The 12,822-nt window shown below is 32.5% G+C and overlaps 1 protein-coding gene across 1 annotated transcript in view; it reads left to right on the plus strand.

The window, feature by feature from the left end:
- The window catches only part of LOC140172591 (uncharacterized), a 211,140-nt gene that overhangs the window by 22,166 nt on the left and 176,152 nt on the right, over positions 1–12,822 (plus strand). The gene's annotated exons all lie outside the window — the stretch shown is intronic.

Below are 12,822 nucleotides of genomic sequence, written 5' to 3' on the forward strand. Positions count from 1 at the left end.
GTCAAAACAAATTCAAATTAGCACAAAATTGCCTAGTATTTATTGAACAACGAATCTATGAGTAGTTTCCCCCAGTAGACCAAGTCCTATGGCAAATCATTATTACTACTGTCACCCCGTTGAATTAGTTGATCCGTTTCCAAACCCAGAGTTTGACATTAAATAAGTACCTTTGGTGATAGTATTATGCTAACGCCCACATGGTAATTGTCAACTTCTTCTTTAATTTAATAGTTCTATAATTTGCTTTGTTGGTTACAAATTAAAGGTAGTTAAAATTCCCATAGATTCTCATGTGTCCTACATTTTATCAGATAATGTTTACAAATTACCTGTTCTTTTAGATCCAGGGACCAACTTAGTAAAAAAACAAAGACTCAGGTGTTCCCATAGAAGGAAACACATAGAAGGAAACACATAGAAGGAAGAAAGAAAGAAAGAAAGAAAGAAAGAAAGAAAGAAAGAAAGAAAGAAAGAAAGAAAGAAAGAAAGAAAGAAAGAAAGAAAGAAAGAAAGAAAGAAAGAAAGAAAGAAAGAAAGAAAGAAAGAAAGAAAGAAAGAAAGAAAGAAAGAAAGAAAGAAAGAAAGAAAGAGAGAAAGAAAGAAAGAAAGAAAGAAAGAAAGAGAAAGAAAGAAAGAAAGAAAGAAAGGAAGGAAGGAAGGAAGGAAGGAAGGAAGGAAGGAAGGAAGGAAGGAAGAAAGAAAGAAAGAAAGAAAGAAAGAAAGAAAGAAAAGAAAGAAAGAAAGAAAGAAAGAAAGAAAGAAAGAAAGAAAGAAAGAAAGAAAGAAAGAAAGAAAGAAAGAAAGAAAGAAAGAAAGAAAGAAAGAAAAGAAAGAAAGAAAGAAAGAAAGAAAGAAAGAAAGAAAGAAGAAATAAAATTTCGAAACAACCAAAATCCGACTAACAATTTATTTAGAACCAATAAATTGCGATTGCAATAACTTAACTGAAAGGTGATTGGTGTGACTTTAAAAAACCTAACATTACGAGAGACCATATGAAGTCACAGATCTGTGATGAAGTTAAGACTGCCGTGTATGTATAATAATGTAGTTAAAAGAAGTGCTTGCCAAAACCAATGCAATGAACTTTCTAGATTGGCTTAATTCCAAACTATTACGTTTCAATCTTTTTTGAGGATTGTAATGCTAATTTAACTTGGCCTTAATGATTTAATACACAAACGGGATACATTTGATATATCGAAAAGGCTGACACAAAAGTTCTTGAATTCTGTTCCTGTCCAAAGCTATAAGTCATCTACAAACAGTTATCGATACCAAAGCTTCCTGATCTTGAGTTAAAGAAGAGTGACAATGTTACAAGTATAGTAGTTTTTCCGCTTCCTGGTTAAACTGATTACTTAGATCTTTGAATCTGGTATATATAGACCTATAGGTTACCGTTAGGTTTAGTAATTTTAGTTATGAGGGGATCCGGTTCATTAACACTTGCTTAAAATTCATTCATTGTATTACTGTACACCTAGGCTAAGCCATAATTTCTTAAAATGTTTACTCATTACTTACTGACTTCTACATTCTTTTAGATAAATGCGTATGATATATGTGCGTTGTTTGTCCAAAAGCCAATTGTGCATAAAACATTAAGATTAAACATATATTATACACTTTAGGTTAATGTACAGGGTGTAACAATAAAATTTGTACAATTTTGAAAATAGAATGACACAAGTATGTCGCTTATTTTTTGGTTTGATATTTATATCACTATCAAGATAATTACTTTAGCCACCAGATAAGCTTTGTTCCAATAAAATCGATGGTATACAAGTGAAGTTATGGCCAATTATGTAACCTAGTCTTAAAACTGCTTGGGCCACTTTCGTCTAAGTGTTACAAAAGTGACTGAATAGAGTCGAACCATGGACCAGTTGGACGGTGCTCTTTGGTAGTTTTAATTAAACAATGGGGTATTCTAATTGTTAGAAATGATTACATAATCCAAATTTCACTTGCGAAGACTGATGCAGTTATGGTAAATAATGGCGATATCTTAAGTTTATCTCTAATATTTTAGTGACTATTTTTTTTGTCGACAATCGGGAACATGGCTTGTTGACAATATTGTCGACAACAGGCTTGTCGACAACAGACTGCCCTTATTTTATGTGTTCCACTCTCCATATAATGGTATACTTTAAATATATTTTCCAATGATATTTTCGAAGTATGTAAATAATACCAAAATGGTTTATGTAATTAGTACTAGGTCAATCATTATGATGGAAAATCTATGAAAATATCCTTTTCATTAATTATGTTAAATAGCATCATATATTATTTTGAATAACATCGTTGTCAAAACAACCGGAGAATAATCTATACTTATCCCAGCCAATTCTAAATATATGTCAAAGGAAACTATAATTATTTTTCATTATTATTAATTAGCATTATTTTTTGTTGTTGATGTTATTATTTTATTCATCATCTTCATCGTCTTAATAAAATCAGCATTCAATATTTTATTTTCAATATTTTTTGCAAAATTTAAGCCTGTTTATGCATCAGACTTATTTAAGATTAAATGAGCCAGACATGAATGGTTGACTGAAACCCACGTGTAGCCAATATCGTAAATATAATCATTACTACCAGAAATATTTACTACATCGTCTCTGTTGTGAAACTAAGGCGTTCCTGTTACTATGACAACGTAATGGTAGCCATATTTGTTTATCTTCAGCTCTTTCAAGGACATATAAATGCATGCGAAGAAAGTGCTTATGTTCAATGAGTTGAAACAATTGGGCGGGATAATTAAAAATTGATGAGTGTGATTCACCTACTGAATTACAAATAACACCGGTCGTGTTTTCTTACTAATGACAGTTTGTGCTTGCTTAGTTACTGGAACAAATCGCAAAAATGGAAAAAGATGGATTTCAAAAAAATGTTTGTCTTGCCAATAATAATAATAATACCAATGAATAATTTCTAATAATAATAATAATAATAATAATAATAATAATAATAATAATAATAATAATAATAATAATAATAATAATAATAATGATAATAATGATGATGATGATGATGATGATGATGATGATGATGATGATGATGATGATGATGATGATGATGATAACAACAACAACAACAATAACAACAACAACAACAACAACAACAACAACAATAAATATTTTATTTTATTTTAGTAATAATGAATTATAGTTTAGTTAGATATTTCGAAAATGGAAAAAGATGGATTTCAAAAAAAATTATGTCTTGCCCTTAATAATAGGCATAATAATGATAATACCAATGAATAACTTCTCATAAGAATAACAATAATAATAATAATAATAATAATAATAATAATAATAATAATAATAATAATAATAATAATAATAATAATAATAATAATAATAATATAATAATAATAAGAATTATAACCAGAATGTAAAATATACTCTATAATTGGCAAGACGTAAGCCAAATTTAATTTCACACCTAGTACAAGTAAAATGCAAGCATCAATTTGTGATAATATTAAATATCCTATTGACATTTTCAATGTTGTGCTTCATCCAAAATGATATATAAATTTCAATTCAGTGTATTCAACTGAAAATATCCAGTTAACGTTAATATCGATTTATAGTAAATTATTAACATTATTTTGCCACATGCATAGACACTGATAATGTTCAATTCCTAAAAAGTATTAATCATTGATAATATTGTTGTATCGATGCAGAAATTATTGATATATATTTGATGTCAAAATGTCCTCGACATGAACTTCAAATTTGTGCAACATGAATAATATTAAATAATAACTATACTGCCTGTGATTGTTATGTTACAAGTGTCCTGACAATGCTTATTGTATTTATACCAATTGGGCTATTCCAGTTGAAATCCACACACCCTATATGGAAGACATGGCATTAATCTCCTACACAGGCAGTGCAGATTTCAATTGGAGTCATGCAGATTTCAATTGGAGTCACTTACTCCAATTGAAATCTGCACTAACTGTGTAGCCGAGTCACCCATTCAGGTAACCCCATTTGAAATTCACACTTCCTCTGTGGAAGATTAAGGTCATGCCTTAAATAGGGGGTGTATGGATTTCAACTGGAATACCGTTGTCCATTATGTACTAATGTTTGCAACAGGTGTAAGACGAAGCGACAATTTAAATATCATATTAGTTAACGCTTCTACTGTGTTTTACGCCCATGTTTACGTCACTTAATGAATACTTGGATACAAACATAACATAGGTAATACTGGACGTATCTAAAAAAAAAATATGGGGGGGGGGGGCTCACCTAGGTTTCATTATCATTGAGGTATAGGACTTTTTATTTTTTCGGAGAAGAGCAGGTACGGCAACTACTTGATTATATTTCTACATGTTCATACTATATACTCTGAAAATTTTAGAAAATTCGCACGAGTCCATTTTTTAAAAATCACATTTTTGTTCCTAAAATGGGGGTTATAGCGCCCTAAACGGGCACTCTCTCCATAGGGCTACATGTAAAGACCAGTTACAGACAAATGGCCATAAAATAAAATGGACTCGTTCATTTTTCCTCAAATTTTGCATATGATGTAGATTTAACATCTGGAATGTAATGCAAGTGGTGTCGTTGCTGCTCTCCAAAATTCATTTATAAAATGTCCGCCCCAGATACAAACTTACATATTTTTTTACAAGAAGAACAGGGGTATCGAAAATAAACTGGCCTCAAAAAGAAATTTAAAATTGTTCACAAGGTTATATCTTAAAATCCTGTCCATAAAAATGAACAAAAATTGCAAACAGGATTACTTGAATACCCTACTCTAAACACTGGTCAGTAACCAAACAGTTGTCCAACTGACACAACAGCAAAATGTACTGACATGGAACAGCTTCCTGGACCACATTGACAGCCCAATAATTGGCACCCAACACAAGAAATCTGAGTAAATGGAATAGTGTGGAACAAGATCTGTTTCTTGAAGAAAGTGTGTGAAAAGCAGAAGCAGCCCGTTCCACACTATTCCACTTACTCTTTGGAAATAATCACTTGTGTAAGGATCTTGTACGCATTCTCACAGATTTCTTTTGCTGGGTTCCAACATGGTTCCAATTATTCGCCTGTGAATGTGGTCCCGGAAGCTGTTCCGTGTAAGTGCATTTTACTGTTGTGTCAGTTGGACAACTGTTTGGTTACTGACATGTGTTTAGAGGAGAGTATTGAAGGAATTCTGTGTGTAATTTTTGTTTCTCTTTGAGGCCAGTTTATATTGTTGGTGCTGGTATGTAGGCCTACGAGTAGCTTGATGTCGACCAAGTCAGGGTTTTTTTTCTTTTCTGTGTGATTCAGAGCTTTTGTTTTCAAGTGACAGTTTACTTTACTGAGGCATGCTAAATTTGTCTACACATTGATATAGGCAATTCAAGAGCTGTTGATCATGCCATGCAAAGCATATTGGGAAAAGTGGTCAACTAGGGGTTTCTCAACTTCATGTAAATCACCGTATCTTTTGATGTAGGCCTAGATGCTTAAATGGGATGGTATAAAAACCATTGTGTTGAATAATCATCAATCAATCAATCAATCAATCAATCAATCAATCAATCAATCAATCCCTGAAACTTGTATAGCGCCTAAAACCAAGAAAACTTGCACTAAGGCGCTGGAGACACATACACAGAGCAATCATAATGAAAAATACATACATGCTGCTTTCTACTGCTATATGAGTCGGGTAAAAAAACCCTTAAATTTATAGCCAATAAAAAATCTTTAGATTGTAACATATTTTGAGATACTTAACTCGTGGTACAGCATTTCATGATACCAATGCATTTAAAAGGCATCAATATTTTATAGATACCATTTAAACGATATAATTATATTGTTCATTACTGTAAGGTCACTCAGTGTGGCTAAATAATCAATATTCTTATGCCCCAATTAATAAGAAAACAATAAAAAAATATCGGCAGTCTGAAATGTACACAAAGATATTGATGAGCGCTAATTATCAAAGGGTGAGATTAATTCATCTCAAGAATCTCTGAATTAATATGAGAACTGAATAATCTTTTTTGGGTGTCCCGATGAAATCGCACATATAACATCCAAATGGTATCATTTCTAATGACATAGCACAGTAATTAGATGTTGTCGCCTGCATGCATAGCTAAGGTATCTGATACACACAGTGTACTGCATGCAGTACCAATGCTGCTACTGCATATGACCCACAGTGGTACTGCGTTGGTACTACACTGGTACGTACTTCCATGGCATGGTACCAGTGACGTTGTACCTGTACAGGCGGCTGCAAGTGTCGGATCCCCGCGCACAATAACGTAACTAATAATCTGAGTAAAGTCAGTAAACGGATTAACCGGGAAGTGGGAAAACCACTCTATAAGTAGACCTACATTTCACTATTCTTGAATGTAAGATACATTACAGGGTGACTTTTGATAGGACAAGTGTTGTATAGTATCATTGTGTAGATATTTCGCTAAATAAGTGCTTGAAACTTGACTTGATAGTTATCTGTAGAATCTAGAAAAACACACACCCACAAATTGAATACACTTGTTATAGGTGTTATAAAATCTGCAAAGCACTCTATTTTATCCAAGTAAAGAAAGTACCAACTTCTAAGCAATGTTATTGTTAATAATATAAATATGTATATGTAAGCACTTTTTGGTCACCAGCATGTTTTCCTAGAATTTCAATATTTTAAACTTTTTTTATTTAACTTTCACACTTAGACAGGGTGATTTATCATCGTACAATGTGTACATGGAGGTATTCAATAATGTAATATTTTTTTTTTATACCTATAGGCCTACCAGGCTATTTCAAGTGTCAAAGACATTAATATTATTTTTTTATACCTATCAGGCTTATTCAAGTGTCAAAGAAATAGGGCTAAACATTAATAAATGTTAAAACATATTAGCATTACATACAATATATCATCATGATTATTATCCTTTCTGTCATAAATAGGCCTACATTATTCATTAAATTTTAGAGCCATGCTATGAATCTGGCTAGGAATTACATTAATTTTATTCAATGAATTTCATTCATTATCGTGTATATAACACAAGGACGTTGGTAACCAGGGACGCTGAATTACATTACAATCCAGTTATTGGGTGTAGCCCGTGTAGCAACTATGGTGCATACAATAATAAAACGCCCTGAAGCCTATATTGAGCAAGTTCAAGTGTGTAAAATTAGTATAATAATTTGATTATCTCAATCCTTGGTAATCCGTGGTAATGAAGTTGAAAAGGAAAGAATGTTATTTTCTTGAAATAGGAGGGTTTTTTTCAACCACTGACAAATTATGAAATAAAAGTAATAAGAAATTAAGAATCAGAATTGTAGTGATCCATTTTGACATTTTCTTCAATGTGATGCAAGCACTATTTGTGTATTTGCCTGCTTCAAATTATGGAATAAACTGTGAAGTATGCCTGAATCAATATTTGAAAAATAATCAATACATCATTAATTTTCATCATAATTTATATGTAGGGCACATTAATGAGATATTGGCAAAAAGTAACCAATGCATTACATATACCCAATAAAAGGTTGTTGGTATTGTATTTGTACTATACTATTATCTATTGTATTTATATTTATTATTATGATAAATAGTATAGTATTTTTTTATTATTAGTATTAGTAGTATTATCATCATCATCGCCATCATCTTCATCATCATCGTCATCACCATCATCATAATTATGTGTTGACTGTTACCACCATTGATACAATTATATTCGAATAAGCAAATAATACTGTGGCGTAGAAAATATGTCACAATCGTGAAAAGTTTTATCGTAGAGGGTGCTGTAATAAAGATAAATTTGTCTGAATTTGCCAAAATGTGCTTTTCTGTTATATTTTTCTTCTTTTTTTCTTCAGGCATAAGCCTTTATTATATACATAAAGAAAATCACATATTATATAGACATACTAAAATCTTCTGCTAACCCACGTGTAGCCAATATCGTAAATATAATCATTACTATCAGATATATTTACTACAACGTCTGTTGTGAAACTAAGGCTAAAAACATACATTTTCAAAGACTTCTGCATTACACTACAAACAAAATTAATTGATCAGTTTGACTTGCGAATTTTCAGTTCATAATCTCTATCTTTGCAGTTTGTGTCTCTGTTAATAGTCACCGACATATGTGCAACTTTTTTTCTGTAAAAGAAGAATATTTACCTTGTTTAGTGTATATTCAATTAAAGTATAAATAAAAGAAGACACGCTTCGTATTAAATAGGCCAGTTTGCCTTTTCGGTAAAACCTTTCCAAATTACTTCCCCTTTTTGTCCATACTTGGTCAATTATAGCTGGGACTAGCAAACCAGTAGTAACAGCTTATATAGTCAAAAGTGGTTTTAATAGAGCCATAACTTTGATCTTTTTACCCTCGATATCTTTTCTCCAGAATTCTGCAGATATATTTCACTTTTACTATATATACATCGGTTTATTACTTCACTAAAGTTCAATGCACCGACAAGTATGGATACCCATCACGTATTGCCTTCCTCCCCAGCATGGCGATATTTTTTATCTAATGCAATTTTTGAATTGGATCCAATAATCCCAGTCCCACTGCTGTTTATGCTATTGTTCCCATTTTGCTAATTTGCCATTTTCTAATTTGAATGAGTTGCATCATTAGCATTACAGTAACGAACAATAAATAGATCGTATAATACACATGCCGTGCTGGTTATTCTGTCATCTGGACTCCTGGAGTACAGTATCTCAGGTTGAATTACGGTTGTTATTCCATAGATCATATTACGAGAAGATGGACTCGCATAATTCTGTATTATATTTTCATGTCGGGAGAGTGTGTTAATTTAGTTTCGTAGGTGTCGTCTCGAGAAGCACCTTTGCACCGTAAACTCATAGCGGCATTAACAAATAGCTACAAATAACCACACCTAATCGTGCAAGAAAGCTTAATTAACAGTAAGAAAACATTTTGTGGTTAATCTTTTGTCTAGCGTTTCCTATACTCCATTCATACCATTTAGTAGGGCGGTTTGAGATTGTATAATATGTATTTCATGTCATGTCATGTCAAGTGGAAGTGCGAAAGCATCACTCTTTCTTCATCGTACTGCTACGCGTGTGGAACCAGTGTGTATAATATAGACACTAAACTTGACCCATTAGTGCCCTTTGAATCTTAACTCTTTTTTTGTGAATGGATAAGAAGACAATTCTTTTTGGGCAAGAGAATGCATGGAATGTCAGATTGACTTTTTTTTTGTTGTTGTTAAGTAGCTCAAAGTGCAGAGCTAAAGTAATTAACTTGACTTCGTTGCATAACGTTTCTGACAATGCCTGATCAAATTGATTTTTCTGAATGGAGCTTTCACTTTTTTTCCGACTTAAATTTAAACGTTTGGTCCAAACAAAAAATTAATTGCTAAACTGAAAGTTCTAGATAATACTTCATCTTTGCTCTTTCCTAGTGAATGGGCCATCTCTTAAGCATCTATACTGATACATCTAAAGATATGGTGAGGTGATTTTAATAGAGAAAATCTTGGTTCACCCACTGTAACCTATACTTATAGCGTCAATACATCTTGATTATGCTCGATTCAACAAGATGGATTTTGGCATGCCGCAGTAAATTGAATTTTACTTTAAAATAAAATGTCTAAATCACACAGAATCAACCATGAAAGTGCTGCGATCATGCTGCACACCGCTAATGTAACTCATATATATTTTGAATATCCCTTTTCTTCTATTAAAAAGAAAAGAGGAGATGCACCCTGAACAATGTGAACAATATATGCAAAGACTTTAAAACATCGCAATTCGTTGCAGAACAGGTATTTTGTAAGAGTGTCGGTTTTGCCCAGGATAATCTTACCACACCCTCAGGAAAGTTAGTGACCACAAAGGTGCGAATTATTTTACCAATAGTGTTTTGTTTTGTCTAAAGAGCTTTATTACAAATTGATTACTTAAAATGATTTGAAAATACAATAGACAGACTAGGTTGAACTTGACTAAAAACACCGAAAATCACCAGCTGATTTGTAAGTTGCTATTAAGGTATGTAACGTATGTTCCTACGTGTAAAAGGTTATGTGAATTATAGACCACACAATTAAAACCAATTAATTCGTTTGGATGAGGTAACAATAAAGGTAAAACTGAGTCATTTAATTAACACTGTGAATTAATTGTTAAATGTTTAATAGGTTCTTCAGATCAATTATTCATCAATTTGATTACGACAATTTGAAACAGTTTCCAATTTAAAGGGCAAAGTCAATCTATGCTCGTTTGGGTATTTTGAGAACACCTTTTTATGAGCGGTTAAACTAAGTGAAAAATAGAGGCTGAGACCGACAGAGGAAATTAGCCCAGAGACATGTAGTAATAGTGCAAGAAAAAAAATTGAAGGGCTGTTCAGAACAAATGCCGAGATATATAGAACAACGAGTCGATACTACAATGTAAAATACAGGATGTATTGATAAAAACACTACCCAACTCTTTTTTCTTAGGTTTATTTATAGTCAATAGTTTTTAAACTGTATTGCCTTTGAAAATGTTTGCCGAAAAATTGTGAAATTATCATTTTGCGTCCTTGAAATGTGACAATTTGAAATAGAGGCTAAGTGAGTAAAAAGCGAACATTTGCAAAAACAATACAGTTGAAGAATACGTACAAATGTAAACATTCAGACCATTGGTTATAAATAAACCTGAGAAGAAAGGTGTAAAAGTTGGGTATAGTGTTTCTATTGAGACACCCTGTATACTTTGCCAATTATTCCTTCACTAAAATATTGAAATACTCATTAACTATTTCACTTTTGTTTGTTAATATCCAATTTGTTACTCTCTGGTTATTAATATTCTCCGGTATACTGAACTTTAGTATTTCGTTGCTAACGATGGGAAACTTATATTTCGAAAAGTAAATTTGTGGAGTATCTGATCATTATAATCCAATCCGTCCTTAATTATTTCTTGTATGTTAAATCCGTCAAGCAATGTGTTTGAAAGGTATCTGTAATTACTTGTTGCTCAAGCTATTCAAGTACTTCTCCCACCAACCTATCCCGGGGAATGTGGGGAAAATAAAGAGGCTTGTAATTTTAGGAATTTAAGTATATTCGCTGACCCCTGGGTATCCCTGTAAGCATTTTTACCGTACCCCAACTATTACCAATGATTACGTTGTTTCCCAGTCAACCCACCTGGTTGCAAGGTTGTGAAATTACAATTGTACACCACTTATACCTTTAGAGAGCACCAACCAGTTAATCTAATGTTAATGTAACTCCTAGTTACAATTCCCACCAATGCCCCACATTTCTCATATAGGGATGAGGAAGTACGTATAATGCATTACTTCAAGAACGCCAATCACCATAATCACCTGCTGCATGTACCTGTAAATAGTGTCGTTACCTGTAAATATTCTAATATCTTATATTTTCAATCAGCAATGCATCGATATGTACCTAATTGTCCGTGATGGAATATAATATGTCCATAGGAATTGCGCCTTGTTCACACTTGCCGGTTTGCTTCTTTCCAAATTAGTACTGACCGGCTTGTGGTCGCCAATTAGTGTAATATACTTTAGTGACCATATTCAAGCGTTTTGAAACCGTTATGTTAAGTTAATCTGGCTTGTTGTTATATTCATTGTGTGGTAACCATCCGTCTCGGGCATTAAGAATATTCTTAATTATAGAGCAGCTAAATCGGAAATTGGTGCTTTTAATTTCAACCTGTTTCACCTGCTAAAACAATGTGCAAAGTCCGTAAACATACACATGTTTTACCAAACTTTGTGTCCATTCATTGTTTGTCTCAAGAATAGCAAAGCGATCGGGTTGTTATACACTATCAACAATTGAATATGTACATATTCAATTGGTATACCAATGAGATTGAAAGAGCTAGATTTTTAAAAACATGAAGAAGGAGAAGGAGAATAATAATATTAATAAAAGATGAAAAACAAGATGACGAAGACGAAGACAAAAGTTAAGGACTTAGATGAAGAAGAAGACGAAGAAGAAGGAAAGGAAGAAGACGGAAATGAAGAAGAAAAAGAACAAGCAGAAGGAAGGGAAGAAGAACAACAAGAAGAAGAAGATGAAGAGGAATAAGAAGAAAACGAAGGAGGAGGAAGAAGAATGATAATTACGCAGTAATGTTGTTCCTGTACTCACAGCTTGATGATATTGTTGCAAAACATCGACATATTCATCATTGAACCGCCGTAAAAAAATTCATGACATCCAGAAATGAGTTCCTTTACGTTACGGCCATTTACCCACCTATGTTGTGATTACGCTTTCAAGGTCATTCTACTCAAAACTCAATCAATGCTTTACCACATTCGTTGTTTGAAAAGTTTGACTATACTTTTTCATTTTATTTTAAAACCAGTAATTCGTGCTGTTAAATAGCATAGTGTAGATAATAATCATAGAGACGGTCGGTAACACTGAACTAAATCATACCTGTGTCACATTACACCGATAATAATAACATAATGTGCAGATATTGTAACCACACTTAACGCATGTTTGAAGAATGGAATTAATGTTCATTTCCGTGGAAATAAAATATGTTGTTTTTCTCTTGTTGTTTTAACTAACATGACTAATTAGACAAAACCAACAACCGTTTTACCAATCTTTTGCTTAAATATAATCGAAAATAATGAAGACAAGCAAGAATCTCAAGTTCATTATAATTGAAGAAGACCGAATTAAAAAGACT

The sequence above is a fragment of the Amphiura filiformis genome, chromosome 16, assembly GCF_039555335.1.
Source record: "Amphiura filiformis chromosome 16, Afil_fr2py, whole genome shotgun sequence".
In the NCBI taxonomy this organism is placed as follows: domain Eukaryota; kingdom Metazoa; phylum Echinodermata; class Ophiuroidea; order Amphilepidida; family Amphiuridae; genus Amphiura; species Amphiura filiformis.